Source organism: Panicum virgatum, chromosome 1N, assembly GCF_016808335.1.
Source record: "Panicum virgatum strain AP13 chromosome 1N, P.virgatum_v5, whole genome shotgun sequence".
NCBI lineage: Eukaryota > Viridiplantae > Streptophyta > Magnoliopsida > Poales > Poaceae > Panicum > Panicum virgatum.
In genome coordinates this window covers 55,124,197-55,135,050 of record NC_053145.1, presented here as the reverse complement: position 1 = coordinate 55,135,050, position 10,854 = coordinate 55,124,197, and positions in this window count along the sequence as shown.

Here is a 10,854-nt window from a genome sequence, read left to right as displayed (position 1 = left end):
TTGAAGTGACTCTGCAGATGAAAGATTAATCTCAAAGTTGGGGTCTCACAAACCGACACGGCGGCGAAACTGTTCTCGACAGAATAATCTAAGCAAAACCCAAGTAACCTAATGGCGGCTGCTGTGTATATAGAAGAGAGAGTCTAGGGGGTGCGGCCAAGGGGGTGGCCGGGCAACCCTAGGGAGTACAAGGCCTTCGGGCCCAAAAACTGGCGTCACTGCATCCAGGCAGATTCTGGTCATCATGTTGTTTCGATGATTCCCATTGACTCCGAGCGTATTTTGATATGGGATCAGTTGGGTTGGAAATCTTATCTCCTTAGCTTTCCAAAGATATATAGAACGCCCAAAACGGAGCCCGTATGTGGCCTGGGCGTCCGTTTTCGTGAGGCCTACTCCTGCAGTCCGAACCGGACTCGCGAATAAATCGGACTTCAATGTGGATTGGGCTTTGAACTCTATCTTTGCTTGGGCCTTGGTCATATGCGTATTGGTCATGTCCTCATCATTTGGGCTTTGAACTCTATCTTCGCTTGGGCCTTGGTCATATGCGTATTGGTCATGTCCTCATCAGAGGAGCAAACTCAATGAGGATCGAGCTGCACGAGCAGCTGGAGTGGGTTCGAGCAGTGGAGGCACCAAGGCAGCTGCAGTTGTGTCCGCTTCACAGCCTCTTGCAGCAGCTCCTAATCAGCGTCAGTTGAGGCCTAGAAGGACCAATACAGGGGCGCAGCAGATGAACATTGACGAGTCATCCGGCAATGACACAAAGGAGGATGCACCCTACTTGAGAGATCCTCATGATGATGAGGACACTGAGACAGATGCAGATGCAGGTGCAGATAATGATGATGATGACAGCAATGATGAGCCAGAGGAGAGTGCAGCAGGCAGCTTAGACTTGGAGGGTCCTGTGGTGACCCCAGCTATTCAGATTCCTGTCAGACAGGCCGGTGTAGAGATTGTCAGCTACAACAACACCGGGATGACAGCGGCTGCACGCTTGCTGAGGCGTCAGAGTCCTCTGGATGTCCCAAAGGACACCGTGGACTACAGGTTTCACACTTGGTTTCAGCAGGACTTCTATCAGACTGTCATTCTTGCCAAGGCAGGGATTGCTTCAGAGGCCCAGTTAGTTGATTGGACACATATGACAAACTTGGGTCGTGAAATTTGTAATGAGGTGGCTCAGATGTGTGAGGACAGGCACATCAAGGACATTATGGGTTTCCAGCATGATTGGAACAAGGAGGTGATAGCCCAGTTCTACACGACCGTTTATTTTGGGTATGATTCAGAGAATGGCAATGAGAGGACTATCTACTGGATGACAGAGGGACATCACTACCAGTGTTCCTACACTTTTTTCTGCCGTTACTTGAGACTTGATGATCAGGACGTGAATCGTCCTAAGCTTCACTATGATTTACCTCTGTCAGCTGATCAGGTGAGATTCATGTATCCGAGGGATAGGATTGGCAATGCAGGCAAGGTCACGGGGTTGTACAGTTACTACTCCATCTTGAACAGGCTATTCAGGAAGACACTTACACCCCGGGATGGGAATCCCAGTGACATCTCAGCGCATGCCAAGAATCTTATGAGCATGATGCAGCCAGACCCTCGAGGCGGTGACTTCAGTGTTGGTGACTTCATTTGGGAGGAAATCAAGCATATTTCTGAGACTCCCTTGAAGACATATGGCTATGCACCGTATATCATGAGGGTGATACTGAAGGTCACCAGGAGAAATTTTGGGATGGATGTGAAGCATGAGCCGCTTAGGATCAAGCATCCTAAGCATGTGAGAGTTCCTTCTGAGGGTAGATATGACGAGGTTCAGGAGGAGGATCAGGAGGATCATGGTCCACTACCTGATCAGGATGCAGATGCACAGCAGCACGCTCAGGTCGTGCCTCAGCAGGAGGAGCCAGCTGGAGGCTTTGTGCCTCATGAGGGTAGGGATGCTTCCCCTCCTCGCAGGTCTTCCTCTTCCTTCAGGCGGATGTTCAGGACATTTGCAGGCATAATCAAGTACCAGAGAGACATTCTGGTTAATCAGGAGAGGGAGAGGAAGAACAACAAGAAGTTGAGGGATAATCAAAAGAGGATGTACACTGCCATGTAGCTCCAGCCACCTCTCTCGCCTATCTCACTAGAGACAGAGGCAGCAGAGATCCCCTCACTTGACCAGATGATTGAGAGCTTCCAGGGGTTGGACTTTGGGTAGTATGACCACCTAGGCGAGCAGATATTCTTTGGTCAGGAGAGTCAGCCAGGTGAATCATCTTCAGCTCTGCAGTTCGGACACGGATCTCCACTTTTTGCACCTTAGTTCCGTCCAGGTCCACAGCTTTTCACCACAGGCCCACAGATGTTCGCAGGACAGTTTGTGGGATCTCAGTTCGCTGGACCATACTCAGGGCCCCCGCCGTTCTCTTCCAGTTTCATGGGGCCGTTTCCACCTTTCAGTGCAGGACCTCAGTTTGGGACACACGTCAGTTCGTCGACAGTTCCAGGGTCGTCGGCGACGTTTCCTATAGTTTCTGCACCCCCTTCACTTCACTTTGATCTTGGAGAGACTTCTTCTTCACCAGATACGGGATATGCAGGGACTACAACTTCACTTTCTCCAGCTCCTGACTCAGTTGAGGCGACAGTGGCTAGTTGGAGTGATTCACTCTTTGCTTATCCGAGCAGTACTGGTGGATTCTCTACAGGTGGGCAGTGATTTCAGATTGGCAGCACACTCTTCTCCTCTTGTACGCTTTTTGTTGATGAATGACAAAGGGGGAGAAATTTGGATGATTAAAGCTTATCTTGTGTATGTATGTGTGCCATGTTGAGAGTAGATGGGATATGTATCTTGAGATCATCTTGTATCATCTAGCTCTTTATGATATATCATGTATGGATGATGGATGTATGGACATCTTGATTTGGATATGTTTGGATATTCTTGTCTCATCTTGTAAAATCATATCCATCTCTTTCGTATTAAGGATTTGTGCGGACTTGAGAACACTTGTATTGAATGCTTGGGTGTATTTATCATGTTTTAAATACATAAGGAATGTTTATGATAGTGTGAAATTTTTTGAGTGATGTGATGTCTTTTATTTCAGCCTTGGGCTGTTCTGGCAGACTGTGACCGGTCTGACCAGTCAGAGGGTACCGGTCTGACCGGTCCAAGCACGTGCTGGCTGGTGTGGACCGGTCTGACTGGTCCCACAGACCGGTCTGACCGGTCTGTGGCAGCGGCATTACTCTTGTGTTTGCTTATGTGCGTTACATGACATATTGCACCAGCTGAGATTTAGGGGGAGTCTCATTTGTGCTCAATATGTGTATTTTGGCATGTGAGGCCAATTTGAGATGAATTCCATTCATATGCACATATTGAGGGGGAGCTCTAACTAAATCTGAGAATTCAAAAGCTTTATTGAATATCTTTTTGTAAGCTTTAATCGGGTTGTCATCAATCACCAAAAAGAGGGAGATTTAAAGAGCATCTAGGCCCTAGTGGGTTTTGGAGCATTGATTGACAACACGATTAAAGGACTAACTTGTTTGCATGAGATTATGAACAGGTATTTAATTATGAAATGTGTATTAAAAGAGATAGCTCAAGTATTGCAAGCAAGCGTGTTTATCCCATTGGTATAATGTGTATGTGACAAGCAAAACAAGAAAAGAAAAATAGAGCAAAGTATTCATGATTGATATAAAGGCTCTAATATTTGCGAAGACTTGTTTGGATCTATGATGGGATTCAAAGTGACAAGTAAAGATTTTGTGAATGAGATGTGATATGCTTATGCATAGTCTCAAATATAGAAGATCTTGTCACATGTGATAAATGAATGTTAACTTAAGATGCAAGCAAGTAAGGCAAAAGAGAATGAGACATGAGTTGATAAATATATGATGTCTCAAATTGGAAGGCTTGCATATAAGATTGAATTGAGAATTCAAATTGACAATGAAGATTTCATGCATGACACAAAACAATATAAGTTTAAGATGGACGGCTAGGATAAAGGTAGAGGACCGAGAGGCGTGTTTCAAGAGGCTATGCAAGCGACGGCTTGGGGGGAGCAAAGAAACCGATAGGGGTCAAAGGCCGGAGATCCTAGAGTCATGGAGAGCTCTATGTTGAAGAGTGTCATTATTCAAGAAAAGAAGGTGACTTGTGAATCAAGGTGGATTTTATTCCTATGCAATTCAAAGATTCAAAGTCACTAGCTCAAAGCGGGTATGCTCAAAAGAAAGAAGATGTTGATGCCCTCACGGTATTGATCGAAGAAAAGTCGGCATGATCATATTATCAAGAAGCTCAAGTAATCGGGGAAATTGTATATTTCATTTGTGCACTTGAGTATAGGTATGCCGTACTATCAAGAGGGATGCAACATCTGTAGGTTTAGACAATACCAAAAGTACTCAAACCAGTGCCTAGAGAGTTTAGCCTAAGGAGTGAGAGCTAACTGCAGAAAACACTGAGGGACCGGTCTGACCGGTCCAAGGGACCGGTCTGACCGGTCTGAGCAGGGTGAGCCTCCAACGGCTAGTTTTCAAAACAGACCGGTCTGACCGGTCTGGGGACCGGTCTGACCGGTCTAACACTGACAGGGCAACGGCTAGTTTTGTGAGAAGGGGTATTTATACCCCATGACTTCACCCATTCGTGGGTGCTGATGCTAGAACATTTCAGAACATCTTGAGAGCCTTGTGAGCACTTGGAGAGTCCTCCCCAACCTCTCTTTGTGAGAGTTGCCTGATTCAAGGTGAATCTTTGAGTTGGGTTGAGTGAATCCATTCCTTTGAGAGTCATTTGAGCAAGAGAGAAACATCCCGAGCTTTGAGCACTTGAGGTTGTGTCGGCCAACTCGATTGAAGCATTTGTTACTATTGGAGCATCGGCTCCTAGACGGCTAGGCGTTGCCGGCTAGCTCCCAAAGTTGTGGTGAGCAGCGGCAAGTTTGTTGCGGCTTCGATCGTGTGCCAAGAGGACGCATGGTCATATAGGGGAGAAGAGGAGATAGCTTGACCTTGGGGTCACTACGAGCTTCCTCAACGGAGAGTAGGATTCACACGTGGGTGCACGGGGTGAATCCGAACTTCGGTCAAACAAATCACCGTGTCTTCATTGCATCATCTTTATTTCGGTTTGATTTACTTACCTTGCATTTATAGTTTTGAGCTTGAATTGTGCTTCCGCTCGATCTACTTGGGTGTGCTCTACATGTGTGTAGGAACTTGTTTATATTGCTAGAAATACTCTGCAAGACACATATCCCAAGTTTCTTATAGGTTCAAGCTCGAGAGGGGACTTGGTTCCTGCTGACTGGGCTGTCTGCCTGCATAGACCGGTCTGACCGGTCTGGTAGACCGGTCTGACCGGTCCAGGCAGTCCCAGTAGGGATTAAGCGCCAAATTTTGAAGAAATGCCTATTCACCCCCCTCTAGGCTACGACATCTCGCGATCAAGATCCTTTCAGGCTCGGGGGCCACCGCGTCGGGTGGGGTTGCGCCTGGCACTGGCGCACCTGCCGCCGTCGCGTCGGGCGTTGCTGCGCCTGGCGTTAGCGCATCCGCTGCCGCCGCGTTGGGCGCCATTGGGTTAGCAAAAGCTGCCGCACCCGAGCTCCCCGCACCCGGCGTCGCTTCCGCCGTCGCCACCAAGGCCCCGGTCGCCTGGAACCCCACTGACGAGCCATCGGCGGTAAAAGAGCAGCCTGGGCGAGAGGTCCTGGTAAACAAAGAGAAGAAACCTTCAGCAAAAAGCGAAGCACCGAGAATAAGGGGAGTGAACGGAAGAACACTTACCCCGAAGCGTCGGGTCTCCTGCGCCCACGGAGGCTCGGTGACTGCTTCTGCTGCTGCTGCTCCTGTGGCGGTGGCGGAGGCACACCTTGTGGCTGCTGGTGCTGCTGCGGCTGCTGCTCCCGAGGCGGCGGCGGAGGCGCACCTCGCGGCTGCTGCTGCTGCTGTTGCTGCTCCCGAGGCGGCGGCGGAGGCACACCTCACGGTTGCTGCTGCTGCTCCCGAGGCGGCGGCGGAGGCGCAACCCGTGGCTGCTGCTGCTGTTGCTGCCGGGGGGTGGCATCTCCCGGCGGCGGTGGTGGCGGCGCGGCTACTCCGGGGGTCCCGCGAGGACCGGGGTCCCGCGAGCTACCCTGGCTCGCGTCCTCAGCGGTCCTCTGACGCTTCGCGGCGGGCTCCATAACTGGGGTCCCGTCGCCCCAGTGCAACCTGTGCCGGCCCGCTTCCCCCGACGACGCGCCGGAGCTGCTCCGGGCCTGGCTGGGACCGCTCGTGGCGGCGCTACCAGCCACGGCCTGCTTGCATTTGGCAGAAGGGCCGGACTCCGCGGCGCTTGGCACGGCCTGTTCCCCGGACGAACCAGGGATCCGGATCCCATGGTCCGGGTCGCCTCCAGTCTGGCGCGGTGCCAGCCCACCGTCGTCGAGGGTCGGCAGGGTGGCCAGCACCACGGTCCTCAGGCGTGAGTCCTCGCAGAGGGGGACGACGCCCTGAGGAAGGATCAGGTGCTCCGGGATGAAGATCTCCCCGGTCACCGCCCGCAGCAAGAGCTCCAGGGCTTCCTGGGTCAGGTCACTGTCCTCCCCGCGGTGGGTCCTGCTGCAGTCTTGGGGCCCGGTGAAGCTCCAGGCAGGACGCGGCCGCTTCTTCAGAGGGGTGATCCGGCGCTTCAGGAAGTCCTCGAGCACGTGCAGCGAGGTGAGACCGCCCTCTGCCAGCGCCCTGATCTTGCTCAGCACGGAGTCGAACTCCGACGGCAGGGACGGCTTGGCCCTCCAGGACTGACGGTTGGAGGCGGGTCCCCGGTCGACATGACCAGGCGCTCGTTGGCTTCGATGGTGGCGATCACCCACTCCCTGCGCCAATCCTCCCACTTCCCGCCAGTGAGCCCGGGGATGTACGACGTCCGCAGGTCGCTCCTCGTCTGGAAGTAGTACGCCCCCACTTCGTCTTTCCCCTTCCCGGACTTCACCAGGACGAAGAAGTGGCGGAAGAGGATGACGCAGGGCCACACCCCCACGAATATCTCGCACAGGTGGATGAAGATGGCCATCAGGAGGATGGAGTGCGGCATGAGATGTTGAAGCTGGAGGACGAAATCTTCCAGCAGCAGCAGAAAGAATGAGGAGATCGGCAGCCCCAAGCCGGTGGAAATGTGCGAGATGAACAGCACAAATTCCCCGGCGCGCAGGTCCTCGAGGGGAACTGAACCTGCTCGAATCCCCCAGGCAGTCTCCTGTGGACTCCACCCTAGTAGGCGGTGCACCATGTTCAGCTCCTCCTTGGTCTAGAAACGACGGGGGCGAACAAGGGACGCCATCTCGCTATGGAGGCAAGGAGCAATCTACGCAGAAGAGCAAGGGGAGAGGAGGCTCGAAGGCAAAGGAGCGCAAAGGTTGGAAGGAAGAAGGCGAATGCAGAAAAGTAACCGTGGTATGCGGTTCGTCCCTTTATGAAGCCTGACCCAACCGGCGAGCCCCGGAACCGTCGCTGGAACCCAAGCGACGCTCACGCCTGGTGTTAACCGCCCAGTCCATGATAGGGGGTCCAGGCCCGCCTGTCAGGGAGGACGGGTAACAAACAAAGGTGTGAAAAGGCGGGATCTAAACCGTCGCCCGCGCGCGAAGCGAGGCGGAAGCTGAGCTGACGTGCGCGCATAAAGCGCTGGCATGACCATGCTTTTCGGGAACTGCGCTGGTGGTAAATGTCCCGTTTACTCCGGCCGCAACAATGCCGAGCGTCGTTCGCATGACTAGGTGTACCACTGTATGTGGGGACCACGAGTCAGTAAGCCGTTGCGATGTGATGAGGCAGCGAAAAACCCGATGGATGATCAAAGCCGGACAAGACTCCTACAGTATGCATAAGTATAACGCTAGAGGCTTCAAGCAATGCAGAGCCAAATCACAGTAGTGGCCCCACCTGCGGGTTCGTCACCTCTCTCGAGATGGGCCCGGGGGCCACTGTTGGTACCCTGTAGCAGGGATATCCACTTCTACTGCAGCAAGGCAGGACTCGCGTAGTCATCCGTAACTACGCCATAAGAGGCGGAGCAGCCGGGCCCCACGGGTCAGGCTCTCACCTCACCGGGCCAACGGCCCCGGACCCACTCCCCGCTCTGGGACGGGTCCGGAGACGCCACGTGTCCCTGAGGAGGGGAAGTTCCGAGCCAACAGTCGAGGCCGCGGACTCCCCATAGGGGTCCGGGATCTCCCGCGTCCATCCGGACCTCCCACGCGCGTAGAACCAACACAACGCCGGGGGGGGGGGTCCGGAGCCGCCATGTGTCCCGCAGGCGCGGGCGCGGGTCTTCCGCTGGAAGACTCGCCCACCCACCCATTCAATGCGGGTGGTTGAGGCGTGCTCTGCCGCGGCGGCACGCGGGGCAGCCTTTGTCAGGCTTCACTGTAGACCGCGTATTACCGAGGTACACAGTGCAGCCGCATCCGCATAGAGCCCGTCTGCCGCATTAAATGGATACGACGGCACGGCACTTTTCCATCATACCGCCTACGCCGCAAGCTACGCGGCCCGTTCAGCTACGCTGCATGCAACGCCGCAAGCTACACCCTGGCGCCGTTTCGACAAGACAGGACATGGATATGCTAGATGGAGGATCCCCGCGGGTAGTCAAGGAAATCCAGGAATAAGATCTCCTTCGCCTGCAACGCCATAATGTATGAACAGTATGTTATTTTATACTACATCGATTGGGCCCACCTGTCGGGGACCCAATGGCCATGTACGCGCCTCCCTTGAGGTATAAAAGGGAGGCGCTCGCTGCACACTACAAGCTCGGACAAGCTCACACACACACACCTCAGACTGAGCTATTCAACACAAGCAATACAACACACAGTGGACGTAGGATATTACGCTCCGGCGGCCCGAACCACTCTAAACCTATTGTGTTCTTCGTGTTCTTCCAGCGAGATCGAACTAGTCCTAGCTAACCCCCGAGTACTCACCCTCTGGGCTTAGGCGGGTGCATTACGCCACCCGGCTGTGGGTTTGCACACCACGACAGTAGTTGTCCTCTGATCAACTGAAAAACCAACTCTCTGGACAACTACACTGACGTAATTGACCGGTGCATCATTGGTTCAACCGATGTATGCATTTTCCTTGGTCTTCTTCTGCCATTGCACCGACGTATTCAATATCTTCATCGTCGGTTCATCCGGTGCACTCTGCTAACTGAGTCTTCTCTGAGCCCATTGCACCGGTGAGTGTAATTTGCCTCACGCCGGTTTAACCGGTGAGTGCAAATTACCTCTGTCTTGGTCCTTTCGACCTGATTTCTTCGGGGTTTTGTATCTTTTCATCCCTTGGACCTATAAGCCTGATAATGATCATCTTAACACATATATTAGTCCAAGTGTTGTGTGTGTCATCAATCGCCAAAACATTATATTGAAATATGGCATGAGAGGCCATTTTCGCTACAACTGATTCATAAAAAAGGAATCGATTGGTTTTAAGAAAGTTTGGGAACCGAGTACTTCAGTTCGGTTTCAATTCTAAACAAACTAACTAACTGATTTTCAAGAAATACATAGCAATTGAAATATGACACATCAGATATAAACTAAATAGACTCTTACCAATTGCAAGATCTATGTAATTCGATTCTTCGGTTGATTTAGTTAACCGAGAGTAGGAACCGAACTTGTTTCGGCTATTTTGGTTCCATGGACCGATTTTTTTGGTTTTAGTTACTTCGGTTTTGGTTCCGGTAATTTTGGTTCGGTCTTCGATTCTCGTTTAAATTTTCCCACCCCTAACTGTGAGTGTGGAGGAAGGCTAGTGAGTGAAGTCAGCGGTGGGGTCTGGGTGAAGTAGTAAACTAGAGTAGCTAGGGGGCTGATTGGTTGCCTGAATCTCAGCTGAGCCAGGCTCTCACCATACAACAAAGCGCATGTTTGGTTGGCTGTAGTAGTTATATTAGAAAGGGCCAAAGGAAAGATTTTAGAAATGGACGGTTTTCAGAGTAGCTAGGGGACATGTCATGTCGTGTGACCACACATAGATCCACACACCATGCACGGTATATATGCATCCCTAGCACGCACACGTACATGTAATTGTGGGGGTCAGCTCTGATACCAAAATTGTAACGCTCCAGTCCCAAATATGGCTAAATTCTACTCGCATGTTGAGTAAAACACGCACTCGCACCAACCCCGCTTACGTTTTCGTCCTCGCTTCACGTAAAAAGGTCAACCTAGGGGTTGAGATGCACTTGTCATTTGAGTTTATATATTGGTGAGCTTCACCCTCAACTAGCAGGATGGGACAATTCCACACACATGACATGCCACTCTCACTTAGCCCATTAGTAGGCTTAAATTTATCCTTGTTGGATCGGAATGTTACACTCTCATATTCTATTTGGCAAATTTGTTTTTGGTACTCAAATCTTTTGGTTATTTTTGATAATCAACTCTATTGATACCTAATCTCTTTTTTTTACCATAGTACCACCCCTTAAATCTGGTACCCTACTGTTTGATTTAATTCTAAACAAGTTATGATGTGATGTGACAACATTGTCTTCCTCCAAGTTAGCGGTCTCGGCCGATACAGACATGAGAAGATAGAGAACCCTGGTTAGCCCCAGGCCACTGTAGAAAAAAAAAGACCAACGGACTTATGTATACAAACGAACCAATGTAGTGTGAATGTATTATAAAATATAAACATATTGACATTTTTTATTTATTAAACATATTTTTAAACTACAAGAACATGTGCGGTCAAAATATACCAAGTTGGAATTTCCAAAATAAAATCCATTTATGTTTGAAA